The 24,597-nt window shown below is 41.3% G+C and overlaps 1 pseudogene; it reads right to left on the reverse strand.

The window, feature by feature from the left end:
- Positions 1 to 442: 442 nt before the first annotated feature.
- On the reverse strand, positions 443 to 23,140 carry LOC118940069 (annotated as a pseudogene).
- Positions 23,141 to 24,597: the final 1,457 nt, after the last annotated feature.

Below are 24,597 nucleotides of genomic sequence, written 5' to 3' on the forward strand. Positions count from 1 at the left end.
GGGTGAATTATGACATCAGATAGAACTACTTGTTATTATTTATATAATAACCATCATATCTTAGTTAACTTGGAGTCACATGATGATATGTTGTCAGGTCCTCCCACTATGACTTGGGAACCTATGTAGTTTATTAGGCTACAGATGAAATAAGTTATGAACTTCACAGGGTGGTGAAACTACATGTGATGAGCTTGATGCTCCTTTCCAATACATTTTGAGGTTCTTATTCTGGTGACATGATGATCGATGCTTGGTTGCCATTTGACAAATAAAATAATAATCTCATAATTTGGGTAACAACGTTTATTCAACCAGTGGGAGCGTTGTAAATGCCCCCAGGAAAGTGGAAAGAGGAACTCTTCATTGAGACAATAATAAACAGCAATCCATGGGCGAGTTGTGGTGGATATTATAAACTAAGGATCTGCTGGAGTCCAAGTCAAACCAAGATTCTTTATTTCTGAGCTCAGAGAGAATAACAGAGTTACACAGCGCAGTGTAGACAGTCTGAATTCCTGAAGCATTGAGTGATTAGCAAATATCTTTATAGTTTCCTGTTCCTGGGCGGGACTTTATTCATACAAGGACACAGGTGCAAATTGGTTTGCAACACAGGATGATAGTCCCAAAAACAGGAGCTTATAATAGGACAGTTTCACAAGGTTAGTCACATACTCAGTTATGTGGACACACAAACAATTAACATTTTCCATTACAGAGTCTGAACATTTTCATTTCATTAAATCATCAGTGGGCCAACAATGCAAATGTCAACAATGGAACAAATGCATCACATCCAAATATCACTTGATTATCTGTAGTGCTGGAGGAATGACACACCCAGATAAACACAGTCAGAGTTTAAAAAATGACCATTTAAACACATGGAACCTGATCTCCTTTATATTCAAACTGACAGACTCCATATTCACTTCATGTTTTCTAATAAAAACAAACAAATATATGTTTGAGTATACCCTGTACCATTTAATTTCATCTGGTAAAGACAGGTAAACACATTGTCAGTCAACAATATAAGACAACGGGAGCACTGTGTATGTTCTCTGATGAATTTTAAGTCAATGTGATGTGAAATATCAACATACACGCTAAGAGAAGTAATTTCTCTCTCCTGTGTGGAATCTCTAATGACGTTTAAGTGACTTATGAGTAATGTGTTTTCCCACAGTCTGAGCTTTTATAACCCTTCTCCTCTGTGTGCAGTCTAATGTGTTCTTTCAGGCTTCCTAAATGGGCAAATGGTTTGCACCCTGGGAGGAGTGGTAAGGCTTCTCTCCTGTGTGTATTCTCTCATGTTGTTTCAGCATCCCCGACCGGGTGAAACACTTTCCACATTGGGAGCAGTGGTAAGGCTTCTCTCCTGTGTGTATTCTCTCATGTCGTTTCAGCATCCCCGACCGGGTGAAACACTTTCCACATTGGGAGCAGTGGTAAGGCTTTTCTCCTGTGTGTATTCTCTCATGTAGTTTCAGGTCCCCCAAACGGACGAAACACTTTCCACATTGGGAGCAGTGGTAAGGCTTCTCTCCTGTGTGTATTTTCTCGTGTTGTTTCAGGTGTCCTCTCAGGGTGAAACACTTTCCACATTGGGAGCAGTGGTACGGCTTCTCTCCTGTGTGTATTCTCTCATGTTCCTTCAGCATCCCCGAATGGTTGAAACACTTTCCACATTGGGAGCAGTGGTAAGGCTTCTCTCCTGTGTGTATTCTCTCATGCCGTTTCAGCACCTCCGAACTGATGAAACACTTTCCACATTGGGAGCAGTGGTAAGGCTTCTCTCCTGTGTGTATTCTCTCATGCCGTTTCAGCTTGCCTGAATGGTTAAAACACTTTCCACATTGGGAGCAGTGGTAAGGCTTCTCTCCTGTGTGTATTCTCTCATGTTCTTTCAGCATCCCCGAATAGTTGAAACACTTTCCACATTGGGAGCAGTGGTAAGGCTTCTCTCCTGTGTGTATTCTCTCATGTTCTTTCAGCATCCCCGACCGGGCGTAACACTTTCCACATTGGGAGCAGTGGTAAGGCTTCTCTCCTGTGTGTATTCTCTCGTGTTGTTTCAACACCCCCGAACTGGCGAAACAATTTCCACATTGGGAGCAGTGGTACGGCTTCTCTCCTGTGTGTATTCTCTCATGCCGTTTCAGCTTCCCTGAATGGTTGAAACACTTTCCACACTGGGAGCAGTGAAAAGGCTTCTCTCCTGTGTGTATTCTCTCATGTTGTTTCAGGTCTCCTCTCTGGTTGAAACACTTTCCACATTGGGAGCAGTGGTAAGGCTTCTCTCCTGTGTGTATTCTCTCATGAGCTTTCAGTTGTGCTTTCTGGTTACAACTCTTTCCACAGTGGGAGCACTGGTGTCGTCTTGCTGGTTTGGACGTCCCTGGCTCTGGTTCCTCTGAGTCTGGTCTTTCTCCTGCCAAAGATAGTGTTATTTTTAAATAGAGACCCGAATGAAACCACATGATAAAACAACCTTGCATCCTAAATCAGATCTCTCAATAACCTGAGGCCAGTTTTAACAATCTTAGTGTGATTTTAAAACAAATGTAGAGCTTCCTGGTAATTACTGCTATGTTTGCATTACTTATTTTATTCATCCTGTTTTACAAGTCAGAACACAAAAACCTAGACAGTTCTAGGACACTGAAGACACAGACGTCACTGGATTCCAATTGAACAGGTGGTTCTAAATATATAACATTCATAGCTGTATGATACAGAATGTGACCTACACACTTCCTTAAACATCAAATAACTAAAGAAGTAATTTTGTGTGGAAGTCAAACTTGTTTTTACGTCGCAGATACAAAGCACATCAGTAACATCTCCCCGTTGTTGAAAGGGTTCGACACATTGCTGTTTAATTGGACCAATTTCTTATTTAGACATTCACAGATTTTCAACATTTTGATTATCGCTGAGGTCATATTTTGGGTAAAGTAAAAAATAAGGTGAAATATTTGGGTAAATGTTCCTAAAACTGATAGTAACAACAATAAACAAAAATATAAACGCAACATGTAAAGTGTTGGATGTTTCATGAGCTGAAAAAAAAGATTGCAGAATTTTTTACATCCCTGACAGGTGTGGCATATCAAGAAGCTGATTGAACAGCGTGATTGTTACACAGGTGCACCCTGTGCTGGGGGTAATAAAAGGCTACTCGAAAATGTGCAGTTTGGTCACACAACAATGCCACAGATCTCTGAGGGAGCGGGCAATTGGCATGCTGACTGCAGGAATGTCCACTGGAGCTGTTACGGAATTGAATGTACAGTACCAGTCAAAAGGTTGGACTCACCTACTCATTCAAGGGGTTTTCTTCATTTTTACTATTTTCTACATAGTAAAATAATGGAGAAGACATCAAAATTATTAAAAAACACATGGAATCATGTAGTAACCACAAGTGTTAGAATAAAATATATATTTTATTCTTCAAAAGTTGCCACCCTTGCTTTCTCTCAACCAGCTTCACCTGGAATCCTTTTCCAACAGTCTTGTAGGAGTTCCCATATATGCTGAGAACTTGTAAGCTGCTTTTCCTTCACTCTGCGATCCAACTAATCCCAAACCATCTCGATTTGGGTGAGGTCGAGGCCAGGTCATCTGATGCAGCACTCCATCTTGGTCAAATAGCTCTTACACAACCTGGAGGTGTGTTGGGTCATTGTCCTGTTGAAAAACAAATGACAGTGGGACTAATCCCAAACCAGATGGGATGGCATATAGCTGCAGAATGCTGTGGTAGTCATGCTGGTTAAGTGTGACTTGAATAATTAAATCACTGACATTGTCAATAGCAAAGCATCCGCACACCATCACATCTCCTCCTCCATGCTTCACGGTGGGAACCACACATGCGGAGATAATCTGTTCATCTACTCCTCGTCTCAAAAAGACATGACGCTCGGAACCAAATACTCAAATTTGGACTCATCAGAGGACAGATATCCACCACTAATGTCCATTGCTCATGTTTCTTCGCCCAAGTAAGTCTCTTCTTCTTATCGGTGTCCTTTAGTAGTGGTTTCCTTGCAGCAATTCGACCATGAAGGCCTGATTCACGCAGTCTCCTCTGAACCGATGATGTTGAGATGCGTCTGTTGCTTGAACTTTGTGAAGCATTTATTTGGGCTGCAATTTCTAAGTCTGGTAACTCTAATGAACTTATGCATCAGAAGTAACTCTGGGTCTTCCATTCGTGTGGTGGTCTTTAAAGTAATGATGGACTGTTGCTTCTCTTTGCTTATTTGAGCTGTTCTTGACATAATATGGACTTTGTCTTTTACCCAATAGGGCTATCTTCTGTATACCCCCCTACCTTGTCACAACACAACTGATTGGCTCAAATACATTAAAACCTGTTATAGCACATTAACTCTTGAAACTAGGGGGCACTATTTTCATTTTTGGAAAAATAACGTTCAAACGGGCTATTTCTCAGGACCAGGTGCTAGAATATGCATATAATTGACAGCTTAGGATAGAAAACACAAACGTTTCCAACACTGTAAAAATATTGTCTGTGAATATAACAGAACTGATATTGGAGGCGAAAGCCTGAGAAAAATCCAATTAGGAAGTGACTCTCATTTTGAAACCTCTGCGTTCCTATGCATCCCTATTGACCATTGAAAGGGATATCAACCAGATTCCTTTTTCTATAGCTTCCCTAATGTGTCTACAGTCACTAGACATAGTTTCAGGTTTTTATTTTGAAAAATGAGCGTGAACGACAACATTGTGTCAGTGGTCAGGTGGTGGCTCTCAGATTGATTTGTGCGTAATAGACAAAGGCGGCCATTGTGCCTCTCGCTCCTCGTGAAAAGCCAATTGTCCTGGTTGATATATTATCAAATAAATATTTGAAAAACACCTTGAGGATTGATTATAAAAAAGGTTTGCCATGTTTCTGTCGGTATTATGGATCTAATTTGGAGTTTTTTTCTCAACAAAACGTGAAGAATAAACAGAGGTATTTTGGCTATAAAAAATCATCTTTATGGAACAAAATTAACATTTGCTGTCTCACTGGGAGTCTCGTGGGTGAAAACATCCGAAGCTCATCAAAGGTAAACGATTGAATTTGATTGCTTTTCTGATTTTCGTGACCAAGCTCCCTGCTGCTAGCTGGACATAATACTATGCTAGGCTATCGATAAACTTACACAAATGCTTGTCTTGCTTTGGCTGTAAAGCATAATTTCAAAATCTGAGATGACAGGGTGATTAACAAAAGGCTAAGCTGTGTTTCACTATATTTCACTTGTGATTTCATGAATATGAATATTTTCTAGTAAGATTTTTTGTCCGTTGCGTTATGCTAATTAGTGTAGTTGATGACAATTCTCCCGGATCCGGGAGGAGTAGTTCCAAAAGGTTAAAACACATTAAAACCTGCTGGCGGAACGTTGACAACATCCTGTGAAATTGCAAAGTATTTTTTAATTTATTAGAAATATTTAACTTTCATGCATTCACAAGTGCAAAGCTTAACTTCTTGTTAATCTAGCCACCGTGTCGGATTTCAAAAAGGCTTTACGGCAGAAGCGAACCATGCGATTATCTGAGGACAGCACCCCATAAAACAAACACATGACAATCATATTTCAACCCGCCAGGCACGACACAAACCTCAGAAATAACGATATAATTCGTGCCTTACCTTTGAAGAGCTTCTTCTTTTGGCACTCCAATTTGTCCCATAAACATCACAAATGGTCCTTTTGTTCGATTAATTCCGTTGTTATATCTCCAAAATGTCCATTTATTTGGCGCGTTTGATTTAAATAAAAACACTGGTTTCAACTCGCCCAGCATGACTACAAAATATCTAATACGATACCTGTAAATGCTGTCCAAACATTTGAAACAACTTTCCTAATCCAACCTGGAGTGCGCATCAAAACATTAGAGAGCACGAGGCTGGACCCTCGTTCTGAATAGCCGAACTTCTTCATTTCTCTAAAGAAAAACATCAACCAATTTCTAAAGACTGTTGACATCTAGTGGAAGCAATAGGAACTGCAACCAAGTGCCACACAAAACCATTTGAAAACAGAGTCACCTCAACAACAAAAAATTCCTCCTGGATGGTTTGTCTTCGGGGTTTCACCTGCCAAATAAGTTATGATATACACACAGACATTATTTTAACAGTTTTAGAAACTTTAGAGTGTTTTCTATCCAAACCTACCAATTATATGCATATCCTAGCTTCTCGGCAGGTAGCAGGTAGTTTACTTTGGGAACGCTTTTCATCCAGACGTGAAAATACTGCCCCCTATCCCAAACAGGTTATAAGGAAAGAAATTCCACAACTCAACTTCTAAAAAAGGCACACATGTTAATTGAAATGAATTCCCGGTGACTACAGTGATGATGATGCTACATGATGCTACAGTCCTCCTTTAAGACTCCATAATGGTTCATCATTAGATGCTACAGTCCTCCTTTAAGACTCCATAATGCTTCATCATTAGATGCTACAGTCCTCTAAGTCTCCACCATGTTTAGAATGTGTCTGGAAGCATCACTCTATCTATTCTACTCTCATCCTTTCGGATGTAATAATATTTAATAATAATAATAACAATGTTATAATATGTAATAACTAACTTTAATAACTAGGGTTAATACCTGCCTGGCGCACCAACAAAATCTTCATATTTACCCCCCACCGCTACAGAATTAGCGTAGTAGGCCATGTAACTTAAGGTGATCAGAAATATTTAGGACTAACTTATTCCTTGCCACCCATTCTCAAACTAACTGCAGCTCTATGTTAAATGTTGCAGTCATTTCAGTCGCTGTAGTAGCTGACGTGTACAGTGTTGAGTCATCCGCATACATAGACACACTGGCTTTACTTAAATGTCACTGGCATGTTGTTGGTAAAGATTGAAAAAAGAAGGTGCCAAACAGCTGCCCTGGGGAATTCCTGATTCTACCTTGATTTTGTTGTACAGGCTTCCATTAAAGAACACTGTGTTCTGTTAGACAGGTGTTGGGGAATAATCAGAATTGGTTGGTAACATAGATGTTTTATATTCATCATATGTTTGTAAGTTACTTCTCATCAGAATGTTATTTTTGTATAATACTGTGGCGGGGTTGCAGTATCTGTTCTATGTCAAGACTAAGTTGTTTGGGCCGGAGAGAGGGGAGAGGTCAAGCGTGTATCTCTTGGCTCCACAATGTCTGTGTGCCAGTCAGTGTGTCTCTGTGATCTTGTCAAGATAGGATGGATTTGATATATGCCTGGAGGATTGGTTTATGGTTCTGAGTTTGAGAAAATAACATGTTTTAGGAGACAAAGCTGAACGATGAATTATGCCGATAATGCTGTGTTATCCTATGCTGTCTCACTAGGGAACACACTTTCTAGTGGGCTTAAATTGAAGATAATGCGAATAGAACTGGCTATATCGGCCACTATTATCCTCAATCATTTTCCATCCACGTTGTCAGACACCATGCCATTGTTGATTGTTTTACCCAAAATGTAATTGAAGGTGTTCCAAAGCTTTTTACAATCATTCTTCATGTCATTTATCTTTGTTTCATAGTGTAGTTTCTTCTTTTTATTCAGTTTAGTCACATGATTTCTCAATTTGCAATAGGTTTGCCAATCAGTTATTCAGCCAGACCTATATGCCATCTCTTTTGCCTCCCTCTTCATCATACCATTTTTAAATTCCTCATCAATCCACGTGGATTTAACAGTTTTTAGTCATTTTCTTAATGGGTGCTTGCTTATTAGTAACTGGGATAAGCAATTTCATAAACGTGTCAAGGGCAGCGTCTGGTTGCTCGTCATTACACACCACGGACCAACAAATATTGTTTTCATTGTTGGAATCGGCCAAACTTTGAACATGGAGACATTAAAGAAGTGATAGGAAGTGAAAGAGACTGGCTGTTATGTCAGAAGTTAATGGTTCTCTGAAGAAAGACAGGTGGCTTTGGAATGTGTTGGGTGGACGAGAGGAGAGCAAAGTGTGAAACAGGGGAGGCAGACGAACATCTGTGGATTAGATGAAGGAGAGGTTGAGGTCAGGACAGATTCTCATCAGGGAGATAAAGGTCTGGTATCCTGTTACCCTCTAAACTCTCTTCCTGTGGAACCATAAGATGTAAGGATTGGAGAGAAGGAGGAGTGTCTTAAGTGGGATATATATCTGGATGGAACAAATGTTGGGTTGTCTGAATTACAGATGTACAGAACCTTTGGGAATAATTAAACTTGGTTAAAGCTTCTCTAGTGTCCGTGAGTTAATTACTGTGAAAATAAACAACCTAATAACATCAACAACATAGGAATCACCACAAACAATTGTATGACCTCTTATATAGAACATTAGGCCCAGCCTTTTGGAACTTTGCTTGTCCTAGATATGACTACTATATTGTGATCACAACAGCCGATGAATTTGGATACTGCTTTCAAACACATTTCTGCAGCAATAGTAAAGATATGATCAAAATATGTTGATTCAATTTCTGGACTGTTTGTAACTACCCTGGTAGGTTGATTGATAACCTGAACCAGGTTGCAGGCACTGGTTACAGTTCGAAGCTTTCTCTTGAGTAGGCAGCCTGATCACAGCTTTCCTCCAGTATTAGTTTATTAATTAACAGTGTCTTGAGTTTAGTTTGCCTGTTCTACAGTCTAGTAAAGATAGGGGGGTTGACTGGGACAGGCAATGTAACATCCATAATGTTTTGAGAAAAAGTTTTTGTAAAACAAGCACCTTACATTGGATCATCTTGAAACTTTCTCTCCAAAGCTGACTTTAATCAAGGTTTTATATGGTCTACTGATTTCTCTCTTTTCATTGGCAGAATCCTTTTTCAGTGTTATGATATTCATAACATCCATATCCATCAGTCTATCTTCCTGACAACGAACAGAACTCTGCTGGTTGTCGTGGTAACAGATACCAATGAATATATCTATTTATTTGTTCAAACTAAACTACAGCACTTACTTTGAGTCAAATCTGATCCTTTCCTCTCTTCTCCTCCTCCCACAGTTCCACTCAGCCCCATTGTTTTCCTGCAGTCCACCAGCAGCAAGGTGCTAACAGGAGAGGCATGACACGGGGACTCCGAGAGGGTGGAAGGGCTAGCGTTGTCCTGGTAACCATAAAGAGGGGACACAGACGCACATCATTATGGATGCTGATGTCACTGTTGTCATGAAGTGCTCTACAGAAACCCAGCCCAGACCCCAATAGAGAAAGCTGTATGCTAGACCAGACCAAGCTGTATGCTAGACCAGACCAAGCTGTACCATCTGGTGTTCTGATCTGGAGAGACTCTTCTCTTCCTCGTCAGCATCAGGATGTTGTTGAGGCTCCCCAGAGGATCCACGATAGTCATGTGTCTCTCCTGTGTGAATGAGAACATCAAACAGATGGTAAACTTATGACCATCTATTGCAATCATAGAGTCTTACAAGAGGCATGCATATGTCTAAAATGGCCACTTTCATCATGATTTCCTAAAATATTGTTTGTGATGCAAATGTAAAAGGGTCGTTCCACAAAATGGGTGGCTTTTGCATCCCTTTGTTATTTTAAGTAGAAAATATGCACCAATATAGAATTTTAACAACCTGTTATATTAGATGAGGGGAACTTCAATATAGGCCACATGGAAAATTCAATACATCTAATTGAAAAGTCCCTAAAATATATGAACCAATGGCAGATTGACCCTTTAACAATTCCTACAGTACTGAACAACATATTCAAGTGTAGAACTTCAGTAGAATGCCACTTTCAAACCCCACATTAGTTCAACAACGGCATAGTTTGTGTCCCTGTTTAAGACAGTACTCACTGGTGTTAATCTGATATTCTGTCTCTTCCTCTTTCACCCCCAAAACGTCTTCCTCCTTCACCTTTATTGAGATAGCATCATCTTCCTCTCTAAACGGTTCTTTCTCTTCTTTCACTATAACAGCCTCCTCTTCCTCCTTTTTCATTCTGAAAGATTCTTTCTCCATACAGCAGACCCCCTCTTCATTAGCAAGGGAGGAGTAGTTTAGTGAGCTCATGGTCAGGGATGTTAGCTAGCTAGCTAGCATTAGCGTCTAGCCTAGTGCTAGGCTCAGTATCAATCTTTAACACGTTTGCAAATTGAACCAGTTGATACGTTAACCGAAAATCGTTTAAAACACTGAGATTAGATAATGTACATTAGCATGGTCTAAAACGTCAATCTTTCAGTTTTATGTTGGCTAGCAAGCTACCGACGTGGTTGAAAGAGTTGGCGCCTTGTTGTTCCTGAAGAAGCGTCCGTCCAGTCCATTATACGTCACGAAAGAAGCATCACCTGAAAGACGCTCGTCTCCATCTGCTGGCTGGAGTGGGTAACGCAGTTTGGAAACAATAGTTACTACACTTTTTGTATTGGAAATAACGTCATAATTATTTAACAATAAGCTGATATATTTTCTCTTTCGTCATACAACTACTACTTTCCTGTATACAGACGTAAAAGCGTAATATGAATATGTAGATGATGAATAAATACTTCTATGAATAGGAAGTGTGTTTATACACATTTACTCTGTTAATTTTTCACAATCGTTTTTGTCTAGATGTGACCATACTCTTCCCTTAAAGCCACGCTCTATAAGATACAAATCATCCTGTAAACAACAGAACAAATGCATCACATGCAAATAGCACTTGATTATCTGTAGTGCTTTACACTGGGTAGACAAAACATTAAGAACAGCTGCTCCTTCCATGACTTAGAAAGACTAGGTGAATCCAGGCTAAAGCTATGATCCTTTACTGATGTCACTTGTTAAATCCACTTCAATCCGTGTAGATGAAGGGGGGAGACAGGTTAAACAAGGATTTTTAAGCCTTGAGACATGAGACATGGATTGTGCATGTGTGCCATTTGGAGAGTTAATGGGGAAGACAAAATATTTAAGTTACTTTGCACGGGGTATGGTAGTGGGTGCCAGGCGCACCGGTTTGTGTCAAGAACTGCAACGCTGCTGGGTTTTTCAGCTCAACAGTTTCCCATGTGTACCAAGAGTGGTCCACCACCCAAACAGTGGAGGTTAGTGCCGTTTAAGATGAGGCAGGACGATTTGTTTTTTCATGAGCATGGCCTTAATTCTATTACAGCATATTGGATGACTGTCATTCATATTTCACTCACCCTGTTCAATGTAACAGCAATAGGTTTAGGCTACTACATGATACTCTAATTGTCCCTATACCCATCATGAGGTAGCAACCTAGCCTATGAATGAAAGTTTAGAATGTAGGTTCACACAGGTCGAGAGAAAATTTAGCGATGACAGACAGTGACACATAGACAGACAGTGACACATTCAATACTGCCTTGCACACTCTCGCCTGCATCTAGCTGAAATAGAGATATCACTGGACAAATTCAGGTATGTTTATCCCCGTTTTGTTCCATTTAAATGTTTGTCAACAGAATCGGTGGAATGAATACACCCCTGATCATGCATAAACACAGTTCACTTTCATTACAGACACGTTGTATTCCTTCTTGCATCTATGTGCTCTCCTCTTATCACCTTCTCCCTTTGTTTCTGTACTTCAATGCACAACACATCAGCTGTATGTCACCAGGAGAAAAAACCTTTCCAAGCCAAACCATTTCATAACTGCTACACACAGCTTACATTGTTGTCACCATATTAGCTAAAATAACATCATAGTCAACAGAGCTAATAGAACTAACTCGTGAGTAAACCTGCTACAATCATGCAGTAACGTTACAGTGTACAGTCAGTAAGCAGTTTAGCACTTACCTTGGCGGGTCCCAGTGGCAATAAATTAGTAAAACCAAAAGCTAGCCTTGACTTGGAAGAGTTCCAGTGTTGTGTTGGATAGTCATAGCCAGGTAGCTAACATAGCATCCCTCTGTTTGAGCCAAGTGTTTGAGTAGACTAAACTAGATAGCTGCATTTGCTAGCTAAGTAAGTGAAAATGAAAGTGGAAAATAAATGACGAAATATCTCTCTCTCGCTTCTCCTTCATTTTGGAATAAAATAATTTGTTCAAAACTGTTCAACTATTGTATTTTTATCTCTTTTAGTCAACTACTCACCACATGTTATGCACTGCAGTGCTAGCTAGCTGTAGCTTATGCTTTCAGTACTAGATACATTATCTGATCCTTTCATTGGTTGGACATCATGTCAGTTCATGCTGCAAGAGCTCTGATAGGTTGGAGGACGTCCTCCGGAAGTTGTCATAATTACTGTGTAAGTCTATGGAAGGGCTTGAGAACCATGAGCCTCCTAGGTTTTGTATTGAAGTCAATGTACCTAGAGGAGGATGGAGGATGCAAAATAGTATGTTTTAATAAATTATTTGGTGACGTGATTATATTTAGTATAGTTTTATCTAAAAAGGACCACTTTTAAATATTTTACCATTTTAATTTTTGTGAAAATAACTGAGGACGATGGTTCTCCCCTTCCTCCTCTGAGGAGACCCCACTGCACCCAAAGGACACCCAGCCAACTTGACACAATTGTGGGAAGCATTGGAGTCAACATGGGCCAGCATCCCTGTGGAATGCTTTCGACACCTTGTAGAGTCCATGCCCCGACGAATTGAGGCGGTTTAGAGGGGAAAAGGGGAGGGTCCAACTCCATATTAGGAAGGTGTTCCAGATGTTTGGTATAATCAGTGGATACATCTGCAATGTAGCAGACACTTTTATCCAAAGGGATTTGCAGTCATGTGTGCAAACACTTTACATATGGGTGGTCCCAGGAATCAAACCCACTACCCTGGTTTAACAAGCACTATACTCCACCAACTGAGCTACAGGACCACAAGGAATGATCAAGGAATGACGCAGATAAACACACACAGCCTGAGTTTCAGAAATATAATTGTATCAAAGACCGTAACATTGAAACTGCATATTTAGTTACAATCAAATATTATTTGTCACATGCGCTGAATACAACTGCCTAGATTGGTTCTCAATCAGAGGATATATATAGAGGAGGTACCAGTACAGTGTCAATGTGGAGGCTATATACAGGGGGTACCAGTACAGAGTCAATGTAGAGGCTATATACAGGAGGTACCAGTACAGAGTCAATGTGGAGGCTATATACCGGAGGTACCAGTACAGAGTCAATATACAGGAGGTACCAGTACAGAGTCAATATACAGGGGGTACCAGTACAGAGTCAATGTGGAGACTATATACGGGGGGTACCAGTACAGAGTCAATGTGGAGACTATATACAGGAGGTACCAGTACAGAGTCAATGTGGAGGCTATATACCGGAGGTACCAGTACAGAGTCAATGTGGAGGCTATATACAGGGGGTACCAGTACAGAGTCAATGTGGAGACTATATACAGGAGGTACCAGTACAGAGTCAATGTGGAGGCTATATACCGGAGGTACCAGTACAGAGTCAATATACAGGAGGTACCAGTACCGAGTCAATGTGGAGACTATATACAGGGGGTACCAGTACAGAGTCAATGTGGAGGCTATATACAGGAGGTACCAGTACAGAGTCAATGTGGAGACTATATACAGGGGGTACCAGTACAGAGTCAATGTGGAGGCTATATACAGGAGGTACCGGTACAGAGTCAATGTGGAGACTATATACAGGGGGTACCAGTACAGAGTCAATGTGGAGGCTATATACAGGGGGTACCAGTACAGAGTCAATGTGGAGACTATATACAGGAGGAACCAGTACAGAGTTAATGTGGAGGCTATATACAGGAGGTACCAGTACAGAGTTAATGTGGAGGCTATATACAGGAGGAACCAGTACAGAGTTAATGTGGATGCTATATACAGGAGATACCAGTACAGGGTCAATGTGAAGGCTATATACAGGGGGTACCAGTACAGGGTCAATGTGAAGGCTATATACAGGAGGTACCAGTACAGAGTCAATGTGGAGGCTATATATAGGGGGTACCAGTACAGGGTCAATGTGAAGGCTATATACAGGAGGTACCAGTACAGAGTCAATGTGGAGGCTATATACAGGGGGTACCAGTACAGAGTCAATGTGGAGGCTATATACAGGGGGTACCAGTACAGAGTCAATGTGGAGGCTATATACAGGGGGTACCAGTACAGAGTCAATGTGGAGGCTGTATACAGGGGGTACCAGTACAGAGTCAATGTGGAGGCTATATATAGGGGGTACCAGTACAGGGTCAATGTGGAGGCTATATATAGGGGGTACCAGTACAGGGTCAATGTGAAGGCTTGCTCGTGTTTCTTGGCCCAAGCTAGTCTCTTCTTCTTTTTGCTGTCCTTGAGTAGTGGTTTCTTTGCAGCAATTCAACCATGAAGGCCTGATTCACACAGTCTCCTCTGAACAGTTGATATTGAGATGTGTCTGTTAGTTCAACTCTGTGAAGCATTTATTTGGGCAGCAATTTCTGAGACTGGTAACTCTAATCAACTTATCCTCTGCAGCAGAAGTAACTCTGGGTCTCAATAAAATGCAAATTAATTACTTAAAAATCATTAAATGTGATTTTCTGGATTTTTGTTTTAGATTCCGTCTCTCACGGTTGAAGTGTATCTATGATAAAAATGACAGACCTCTACATGCTTTGTAAGTCTGAAAACCTGCCGATTTTGCAGGCTATCAAATACTTGTTCTCCCCACTGTATAGCCATATTATAAAGTATGAAAAGGCTTGTTCGTTCACATGTCATGAATTCACTATGACATGATATTTGTATACGTTTTTTTAGACTTTTATTATGTAATAGATCATATGGGTTGAAAAGTGTTTTATTAGAAAGGTATGAAAATCAAATTAAATATTATTTGTCACGTGCCGAATACAACCGGTGTAGACCTTAGTGAAATGCTTACTTACAAGCCCTTCACCAACAATGCAGTTAAGAAAAATACTTGTTAAGTAAAAAAATTGTTATGTTTAAAAAGAATGATGAAATAAAAGTAACAAATAATTAAAGAGCAGCAGTAAAATAACAATAGCGAGGAAATGTGGAGGCTATTTACAGGGGGTACCGGTACAGAGTCAATGTGCTGGGGCACCGGTTAGTCAAGGTAAATGAGGCAATGTGCACATGTAGGTAGAGTTAAAGTGACTACGCATAGATAATAAACAGAGAGTAGCAGCAGCGTAAAGGGGTGGGGGGGTGGGGCGGGCAGTCCCTCTGACACCGCCTGGTATAGAAGTCCTGAGTGGCAGGAAGCTTGGCCCTAGTGATGTACTGGGCCGTACGCACTGCCCTCTGTAGTGCCTTGCGGTCAGAGGCCGAGCAGTTGCCAAACCAGGCAATCATCAATGCTCTCGATGGTGCAGCTGTAGAACGTTTTGAGGATCTGAGGACCCATGACAAATCTTTTCAGTGTCCTGAGGGGGAATAGGTTTTGTCGTTCCCTCTTCACGACTGTCTTGGTGTGCTTGGACCATGATAGTTTGTTGTTGATGCGGACACCAAGGAACTTGAAACTCTCAACCTGCTCCACTACAGCTCCGTCGATGAGAATGGGGCGTGCTTGGTCCTCCTTTTCCTGTAGTCCACAATCATCTCCTTTATCTTGATCACATTGAGGGAATGGTTGATGTCCTGGCACCACACAACCAGGTCTCTGACCTCCTCCCTGTAGGCTTTCTTGTTGTTGTTGTCAGTGATCAGCGAACTTAATGATGGTGTGGGAGTCGTGTCTGGCCATGCAGTCATGAGTGAACAGGGAGTACAGGAGGGGGCTGAGCATTTTTTATCTAGGTAAGTCAGAACAAATTCTTATCTACAATGACAGCCTATGAAGGTGAACCTCCAACAGGACAACGACCCTAAGCACACAGCGAAGACAATGGGCTACTGATGGCAGCCCATTCTTGCATAATCAATGCTTGGAGTTTGTCAGAATTTGTGGGTTTTTGTTGGTCCACCCGCCTCTTGAGGATTGAACTGATGATTGATTGATGGTTGGGAGAAGTTGCTCTCGGAGGATGTATTGGTACCATTCTTTATTCATGGCTGTGTTCTGAGGAACATTTTTGAGTGAGCCCACTCCCTTGGCTGAGAAGCAACCTCACACTTGAATGGTCTCAGGATGCTTTACTGTTGGCATGACACAGGGTTGATGGTAGCACTCACCTTGTCTTCTCCAGACAAGCTTTTTTCCGGATGCCCCAAACAATCGTAAATGGGATTCATGAGAGAAAATGACTTTACCCCAGTCCTCAGCAGTCCAATCCCTGTACCTTTTGCAAAACATCAGTCTGTCCCTGATATTTTTCCTGGAGAGAAGGGGCTTCTTTGCTGCCCTTCTTGACAACAGGCCATCCTCCAAAAGTCTTCGCCTCACTGTGCGTGCAGATGCTCTCACACCTGCCTGCTGCCCTCACACCTGCCTGCTGCCATTCCTGAGCAAGCTCTGTACTGATGGTGCCCCGATCCCGTAGCTGAATCAACTTTAGGAGACGGTCCTGGCGCTTGCTGGACTTTCTTGGGCGCCCTGAAGCCTTCTTCACAACAATTGAACCGCTCTCCTTGAAGTTCTTGATGATCCGATAAATGGTTGATTTAGGTGCAATCTTACTGGCCTGTGAAACCCTTTTTGTGCAAAGCAATGATGACGGCACGTGTTTCCTTGCAGGTAACCATCGTTGACAGAGGAAGAACAATGATTCCAAGCACCACCCTCCTTTTGAAGCTTCCAGTCTGTTATTCTGGAAGAATTTGTTCTTAACTAGTTAAATAAAGGTAAAAAATTAAATACAAAATACAAAATTTGAACTCAATCAGCATGACAGAGTGATCTCCAGCCTTGTCCTCGTCAACACTCACACCTGTGTTAACGAGAGAATCACTGACATGATGTCAGCTGGTCCTTTTGTGGCAGGGCTGAAATGCAGTGGAAATGTTTTGGGGGGGGATTCACTTCATTTGCATGACGAAGAGGGACTTTGCAATTAATTGCAATTCATCTGATCACTCTTCATAAGATTCTGGAGTATCTTCAAATTGCCGTCGTACAAACAGAGGCAGCAGACTTTGTGAACATATATATTTGTATCAATCTCAAAAAGTTTGGCCACGACTGTACATAGGTATTCCTTTTGTCCAGATGTGAAAGGGCAGTGTTGAGTGCAATAGAGATTGCATCGTTTGTGGATCTGTTGGGGCGGTGTGCAAATTAGAGTGGGTCCAGGGTTTCTTGGATAATGGTGGGGTGTGAGCCAAGACCAGCCTTTCAAAGCAATTGATGGCTACAGACGTGAGTCTCTGATCTGATGAAACCAAGATTAAACTCTTTGGCCTGAATGCCAAGCGTCAGGTCTGGAGGAAACCTGGCACCATCCCTACGGTGAAGAGTGGTGGTGGCAGCATCATGGTGTGGGGATGTTTTTCAGCGGCAGGGACTGGGAGACTAGTCAGGATTGAGGGAAAGATGAACGGAGCAAAGTACAGAGAGATAATTGATGAAAACCTGCTCAAGAGCACTCAGGACCTCAAACTGGGGCAAAGGTTCACCTTCCAACAGGACAACGACCCTAAGCACACAGCGAAGACAACATAGAAGTGGCTTTGGGACAAGTCTCTGAATGTCCTTGAGTGGCCCAGCCAGAGCCCGGATTTGAACCCGATCGAACAACTCTGAAGAAATCCTGAAAATAGCTGCGCAGTGACGCTCTCCATCCAACCTGACAGATCTTGAGAGGATCTGCAGAGAAGAATGGGAAAAACTCCACAAATACAGGGGTGCCAAGATTGTAGTGTTATACCCAAGGCGGCTTGAGGCTATAATCACTGCCAAAAGTGCTTCAACAAAGCACTGAGTTAAGGTTCTGAATACTTATTTAAATGTGATATTTCAGTTTTAATATTTAAATGCATTTGCAAACATTTCTAAAATCCTGTTTTTGCTTCGTCATTATAGGGTGTTGTTGTGCAGATTCATGAGGAAAACCTCCCAATTTAATCAATTTTAGAATATTCCAGTAAATTCAGGAAGTAAACTGAAAATTCCAATTCTCTTCTATGGTTTTCAATGAGGAAAATGTGGAATTTGGTTTACTTTCTGAATTGACTGGAATTTAAATGGATTTGACTCCAACCCTGGTTTTACTACAAATCTGTCAACGTCATCATTTAGTCAATCGATGTTATAATGCATAACGCTCACAGATGTGATTGTTCTCATTCAGAGTAAATTATTCTAATTGAATAAAACAGAATTAAACAAATCAAATGTATTATGTACCTGAATAACTTCAACAACCTGGTTGATTCTCTGGTTGATTCTCTGGTTGATTCTCTGGTTGATTCTCTGCTCAACAACACTGACTGTGAATCAATCTGGTTGATTCTCTGGTTGATTCTCTGCTCCTCAACACTGACTGTGAATCAATCTGGTTGATTCTCTGCTCAACAACACTGATCGCGTCAAACTTTGCTGTGTGTCCAGTCTGTCACTTCTGTCATCAGCTACTAACACCAGTGCTGCACCTTTGTCCTTGTCCCTGGATGACGGCTTCCTGCTCCCTCTTCCATAGTGAGAACACTGACGGCTCAACATGGTTTTCTTAGGGATGATGGCATCCTGCTCCCTCTTCCATAGTGGTAACACTGATGGCTCAACATGGGCTTCCTGGTTATGAAAGAAAGTGTGGTGGTCAATGGTAGCCACTCCCATTGTTTGAAGCAGTTGTAGTCTTTGTTGGCATGCATCCAGACCCCAGAATGGTAGTAGAAATGAGCCTGTTCCCCGCATGCTTCCTCACAGTCATTGGCTGGATCGACCACTCCCCCACCTGACCACAGGACCAGTATTGCTGTCTGATCTTCATTCCTACAGCCTTCATCACCGTCCCTGGAGTCTCTTCACTGAGTAAGTAAAGATAGTATAAGAAACCTGTCCCATTCTACTTGTCTATTATCTTTGTTTAGAAATAGTCATTTGTGTGACCTACTGATTTTCCCTATAATTTATTTTTAAGGATTTAGAAATATTGAAATGGTAGAAGGAGGAATGTCAGAGTCTGGAATATAAATATATACAGTTGGTTTACAATGTATATGATGGTGTGTCTAGACATTATGGACCGTATATGAATATAAAAGGTGTGTACAGCAGTAGTTATATAGGATGAGCCTTGACTAGAATACAGGGTGGAGTACTGGGTGGTAGACGGCTAGTAACAGTGACTAAAGTTCAGGGCAGGGTACTGGGCGGAGGCCTGCTAGAGGTGACTATTTAACAGTCTGATGACCTGAAGACGGACCACACATTAAGTATTGTGGTGGCAGCATCATGTTATGGGTATGCTTGTCACTGGCAGGGACTGGGGAGTTTATCAGGATCAAAAGAAATATGAAAGGAGCAAAGTGTAGACTTTGTATAGGCACTGTACAGCCTTAACTGCGGAGTGACCCCATAAAACGGGATATCAGCCAACTTAGTGACAACCACAGAACACAACTATGTATAGTTTACACAAATATGAGTCTGGGTGATACATCACCCTCCATAACCAACCTATTGTGTGTATTGAACATTCATATTGGACAGCCTTACCTATAGAGTAGCACCCCCACCCATCAGCCCATTCTCTTCTTGATGTCAAAGCTGCAGTGTATTGTTGCTATAGGAGTTTATGATTAATAATCCTATTTCAAGACACACTAAGATGTCACCATACTATTCATTTAAAGCCCCTCTGTCAGATATAAATCATCAGAGTGGGAAACCAACTGACATGGAAACAATGGAACAAATGTATCACTATCATTATGACATCATATAGAACTACTCAGACATTCCAAATATCACTTGATTATCAGAGGGGTGTATTATGACATCAGATAGAACTACTCAGACATTCCAAATATCACTTGATTATCAGAGTGTATTATGACATCAAATAGAACTACTCAGACATTCCAAATCAGGCTTCATCCACATCATGAAGGTGGATATTGATCCAACCATTTCAAAAGTAATGACCGGGCTGATGGAAACAGGATATGCCTGAACATTTTTATAAATCGTGACACGATATGTTAGTTCGTTTGACATGATTGGGTCTTTTTGTGTCAGTACAAACGTTTTAGTGAGAAATGGCGATGGAAACTCCTTTATGTACAAATATTTATATAATAACCATCATGTCTTAGTTAACTTGGAGTCACGTCATATGTTGTGTGGTCCTCCCTCTAAAACTTGGAAAACCACGTAGTTTATTAGGCTACAGATGAAATAAGTTATAAACTTCACAGGGTGGTGAAAATACATGTGATGAGCTTGATGCTCAATTCCAATACATTTTGAGGGTCTTAATCTGGTGACATGATGACCGATGCTTGGTTGCAATTTGACAAATAAAATAATTGCTCTCACTCATAATAATCTCATCTATCGGGTAATGTTTATTCAACCAGTGGGAGGTTTGTAAATGCCCCCAGGAAAGTCGAAAGAGGAACTCTTCATTGAGACAATGATAAACAGCAATCTGTGGGAGAGTTGTGGTGGATATTATAAAATAAGGATCTGCTGGAGTCCAAGTCAAACCAAGATTCTTTATTTCTGAGCTCAGAGAGAATAACAGAGTTACACAGCGCAGTGTAGACAGTCTGAATTCCTGAAGCATTGGGTGATGAGCACATATCTTTATAGTTTCCTATTCCTGGGCGGGACTTTATTCATACAAGGACACAGGTGCAAATTGGTTTGCAACACAGAATGATAGTCCCAAGAACAGGAGCTTATAATAGGACAGTTTCACAAGGTTAGTCACATACTCAGTTATGTGGACACACAAACAATTAACATTTTCCATTACAGAGTCTGAACATGTTCATTTCATTAAATCATCAGTGGGCCAACAATGCAAATGTCAACAATGGAACTAATGCATCACATCCAAATATCACTTGATTATCTGTAGTGCTGGAGGAATGACACACCCAGATAAACACAAAGAGTTTAAAAAAGGAACCTGATCTTCTTTATATTCAAACTGACAGACTCCATATTCACTTCATGTTTTCTAATAAAAACAAACAAATATATGTTTGAGTATACCCTGTACCATTTAATTTCATCTGGTAAAGACAGGTAAACACATTGTCAGTCAACAATATAAGACAACGGGAGCAATGTTCTCTGATGATTTTTAAGTCAATGTGATGTGAAATATCAACATACACGCTAAGAGAAGTAATTTCTCTCTCCTGTGTGGATTGTCTAATGACGTTTAAGTGACTTATGAGTAATATATTTTCCCACAGTCTGAGCTTTTCTAAGCCTTCTCCTCTGTGTGCAGTCTAATGTGTTCTTTCAGGCTTCCTAAATGGGCAAAAGCTTTGCACCCTGGGAGGAGTGGTAAGGCTTCTCTCCTGTGTGTATTCTCTCATGTTGTTTCAGATTCCCCGACCGGTTGAAACACTTTCCACATTGGGAGCAGCGGTAGGGCTTCTCTCCTGTGTGTATTCTCTCATGTTTTTTCAGATTCCCCGACCGGTTGAAACACTTTCCACATTGGGAGCAGCGGTAGGGCTTCTCTCCTGTGTGTATTATCTCATGTTGTTTCAGCTTCCCCAACCGGTCGAAACGCGTTCCACATTGGGAGCAGTGGTAAGGCTTCTCTCCTGTGTGTACTCTCATGCCGTTTCAGCGTCCCCGACTGGTTGAAACTCTTTCCACATTGGGAGCAGTGGTAAGGCTTCTCTCCTGTGTGTATTCTCTCGTGTTGTTTCAGCGTCCCCGACTGGTTGAAACACCTCCCACATTGGGAGCAGTGGTAAGGCTTCTCTCCTGTGTGTATTCTCTCATGCTGATTCAGCTTCCCTGAATGGTTGAAACGCTTTCCACAATGGGAGCAGTGGTAAGGCTTCTCTCCGGTGTGTATTCTCTCGTGTTGTTTCAGCTTCCCTGAATGGTTGAAACGCTTTCCACACTGGGAGCAGTGGTAAGGCTTCTCTCCTGTGTGTATTCTCTCGTGTCGTTTCAGCTCCCAAGACTGGTTGAAACACTTTCCACATTGGGGGCAGTGGTAAGGCTTCTCTCCTGTGTGTATTCTCTCATGTAGTTTCAGCTCCCCCGAACGGACAAAGCACTTTCCACATTGGGAGCAGTGGTAAGGCTTCTCTCCTGTGTGTATTTTCTCGTGTTGTTTCAGCTCCCAAGACTGGTTGAAACACTTTCCACACTGGGGGCAGTGGTAAGGCTTCTCCCCTGTGTGTATTCTCTCGTGTTGGTTCAGGGATGCTTTCCGGTTGAAACACTTTCCACACTGGGAGCAGTGGTAAGGCTTCTCTCCTGTGTGTATTCTCTCGTGCCGTTTCAGCACCCCTGACTGGTTGAAACCCTTTCCACACTGGGAGCAGTGGTAAGGCTTCTCCCCTGTGTGTATCCTCTCGTGTTGTTTCAGGTGTGCTATCTGGTTACAACTCTTTCCACAGTGGGAGCACTGGTGTCGTCTTGCTGGTTTGGACGTCCCTGGCTCTGGTTCCTCTGAGTCTGTTCTTTCTCCTGCCAAAGATAGTGTTATTTTTAAATAGAGACATGAATGAAACCACATGATAAAACAACCTTGCTACGAGGGTAAATCCTAAATCAGATCTCTCAATAACCTGAGGCCAGTTTTAACAATCTTAGTGTGATTTTAAAACAAATGCAGAGCTTCCCGGTAATTACTGCTATGTTTACATTACTTATTTTATTCATCCTGTTTTACAAGTCAGAACACAAAAACCTAGACAGTTCTAGGACACTGAAGACACAGACGTCGCTGGATTCCAATTGAACAGTTGGTTCTAAATATATAACATTCATAGCTGTATGATACATAATGTGACCTACACACTTCCTTAAACATAAAATAACTAAAGAAGTCATTTTGTGTGGAAATCAAACTTGTTTTTACGTCGCAGATACAAAGCACATCAGTAACATCTCCCCGTTGTTGAAAGGGTTCGACACATTGCTGTTTAATTGGACCAATTTCTTATTTAGACATTCACAGATTTTCAACATTTTGAACTTGTAGGTTGCTTTTCCTTTACTCTGCGATCCAACTCATCCCAAACTATCTCGATTTGGTTGAGGACGGGGGATTGTGTAGGCCAGGTCATCTGATGCAGCACTCCATCACTCTCCTTCTTGGTCAAATAGCTCTTACACAACCTGGAGGTGTGTTGGGTCATTGTCCTGTTGAAAAACAAATGACAGTGGGACTAAGCCCAAACCAGATGGGATGGCATATCGCTGCAGAATGCTGTGGTAGTCATGCTGGTTAAGTGTGACTTGAATAAATAAATCACTGACATTGTCAATAGCAAAGCACCCACACACCATCACATCTCCTCCTCCATGCTTCACGGTGGGAACCACACATGCGGAGATAATCTGTTCATCTACTCCTCGTCTCACAAAGACATGACGCTCGGAACCAAAAATCTCACATTAAGACTCATCAGACCCAAGGACAGATATCCACCGGTCTAATGTCCCTTGCTCATGTTTCTTGGCCCAAGCAAGTCTCTTCTTCTTATTGGTGTCCTTTAGTAGTGGTTTCCTTGCAGCAATTCGACCATGAAGGCCTGATTCACGCAGTCTCCTCTGAACCGATGATGTTGAGATGTGTCTCTTGCTTGAACTTTGTGAAGCATTTATTTGGGCTGCAATTTCTAAGTCTGGTAACTCTAATGAACTTATGCATCAGAAGTAACTCTGGGTCTTCCATTCGTGTGGTGGTCCTTAAAGTAATGATGGACTGTTGCTTCTCTTTGCTTATTTGAGCTGTTCTTGACATAATATGGACTTCACCTTTTACCCAATAGGGCTATCTTCTGTATACCCCCATACCTTGTCACAACACAACTGATTGGCTCAAACACATTAAAACCTGTTATGGCACATTAACTCTTGAAACTAGGGGGCACTATTTTAATTTATGGAAAAATAACGTTCCCAAAGTAAACAGGCTATTTCTCAGGACCAGGTGCTAGAATATGCATATAATTGACAGCTTAGGATAGAAAACACTCTAAAGTTACCAAAACTGTAAAAATATTGTCTGTGAATATAACAGAACTGATATTGCAGGCGAAAGCCTGAGAAAAATCCAATCAGGAAGTGACTCTTATTTTGAAGCCTCTGCATTCCTATGCATCCCTATTTACCATTGAAAGGGATATCAACCAGATTCCTTTTTATATGGTTTCCCTAATGTGTCTTCAGTCACTAGACATAGTTTCAGGCTTTTATTTTGAAAAATGAGCGTGAACGACAACATTGCGTCAGTGGTCAGGTGGTGGCTCTCAGAGTGATTTGTGCGTAATAGACAAAGGCGGCCATTCATATATTATCGAATAGATATTTGAAAAACACCTTGAGGATTGATTATAAAAAACATTTGCCATGTTTCTGTCGATATTATGGATCTAATTTGGAGGTTTTTTTTCGGCGTTGTCGTGATCACAACTTCCGGTGGATTTCTCAACAAAACGTGAAGAATAAACGGACTCCATAATGTTTCAAAATTAGATGCTACAGTCCTCCTTAAGACTCCA

The sequence above is a fragment of the Oncorhynchus mykiss genome, chromosome 17 (assembly GCF_013265735.2).
Source record: "Oncorhynchus mykiss isolate Arlee chromosome 17, USDA_OmykA_1.1, whole genome shotgun sequence".
NCBI classification, from domain to species: domain Eukaryota; kingdom Metazoa; phylum Chordata; class Actinopteri; order Salmoniformes; family Salmonidae; genus Oncorhynchus; species Oncorhynchus mykiss.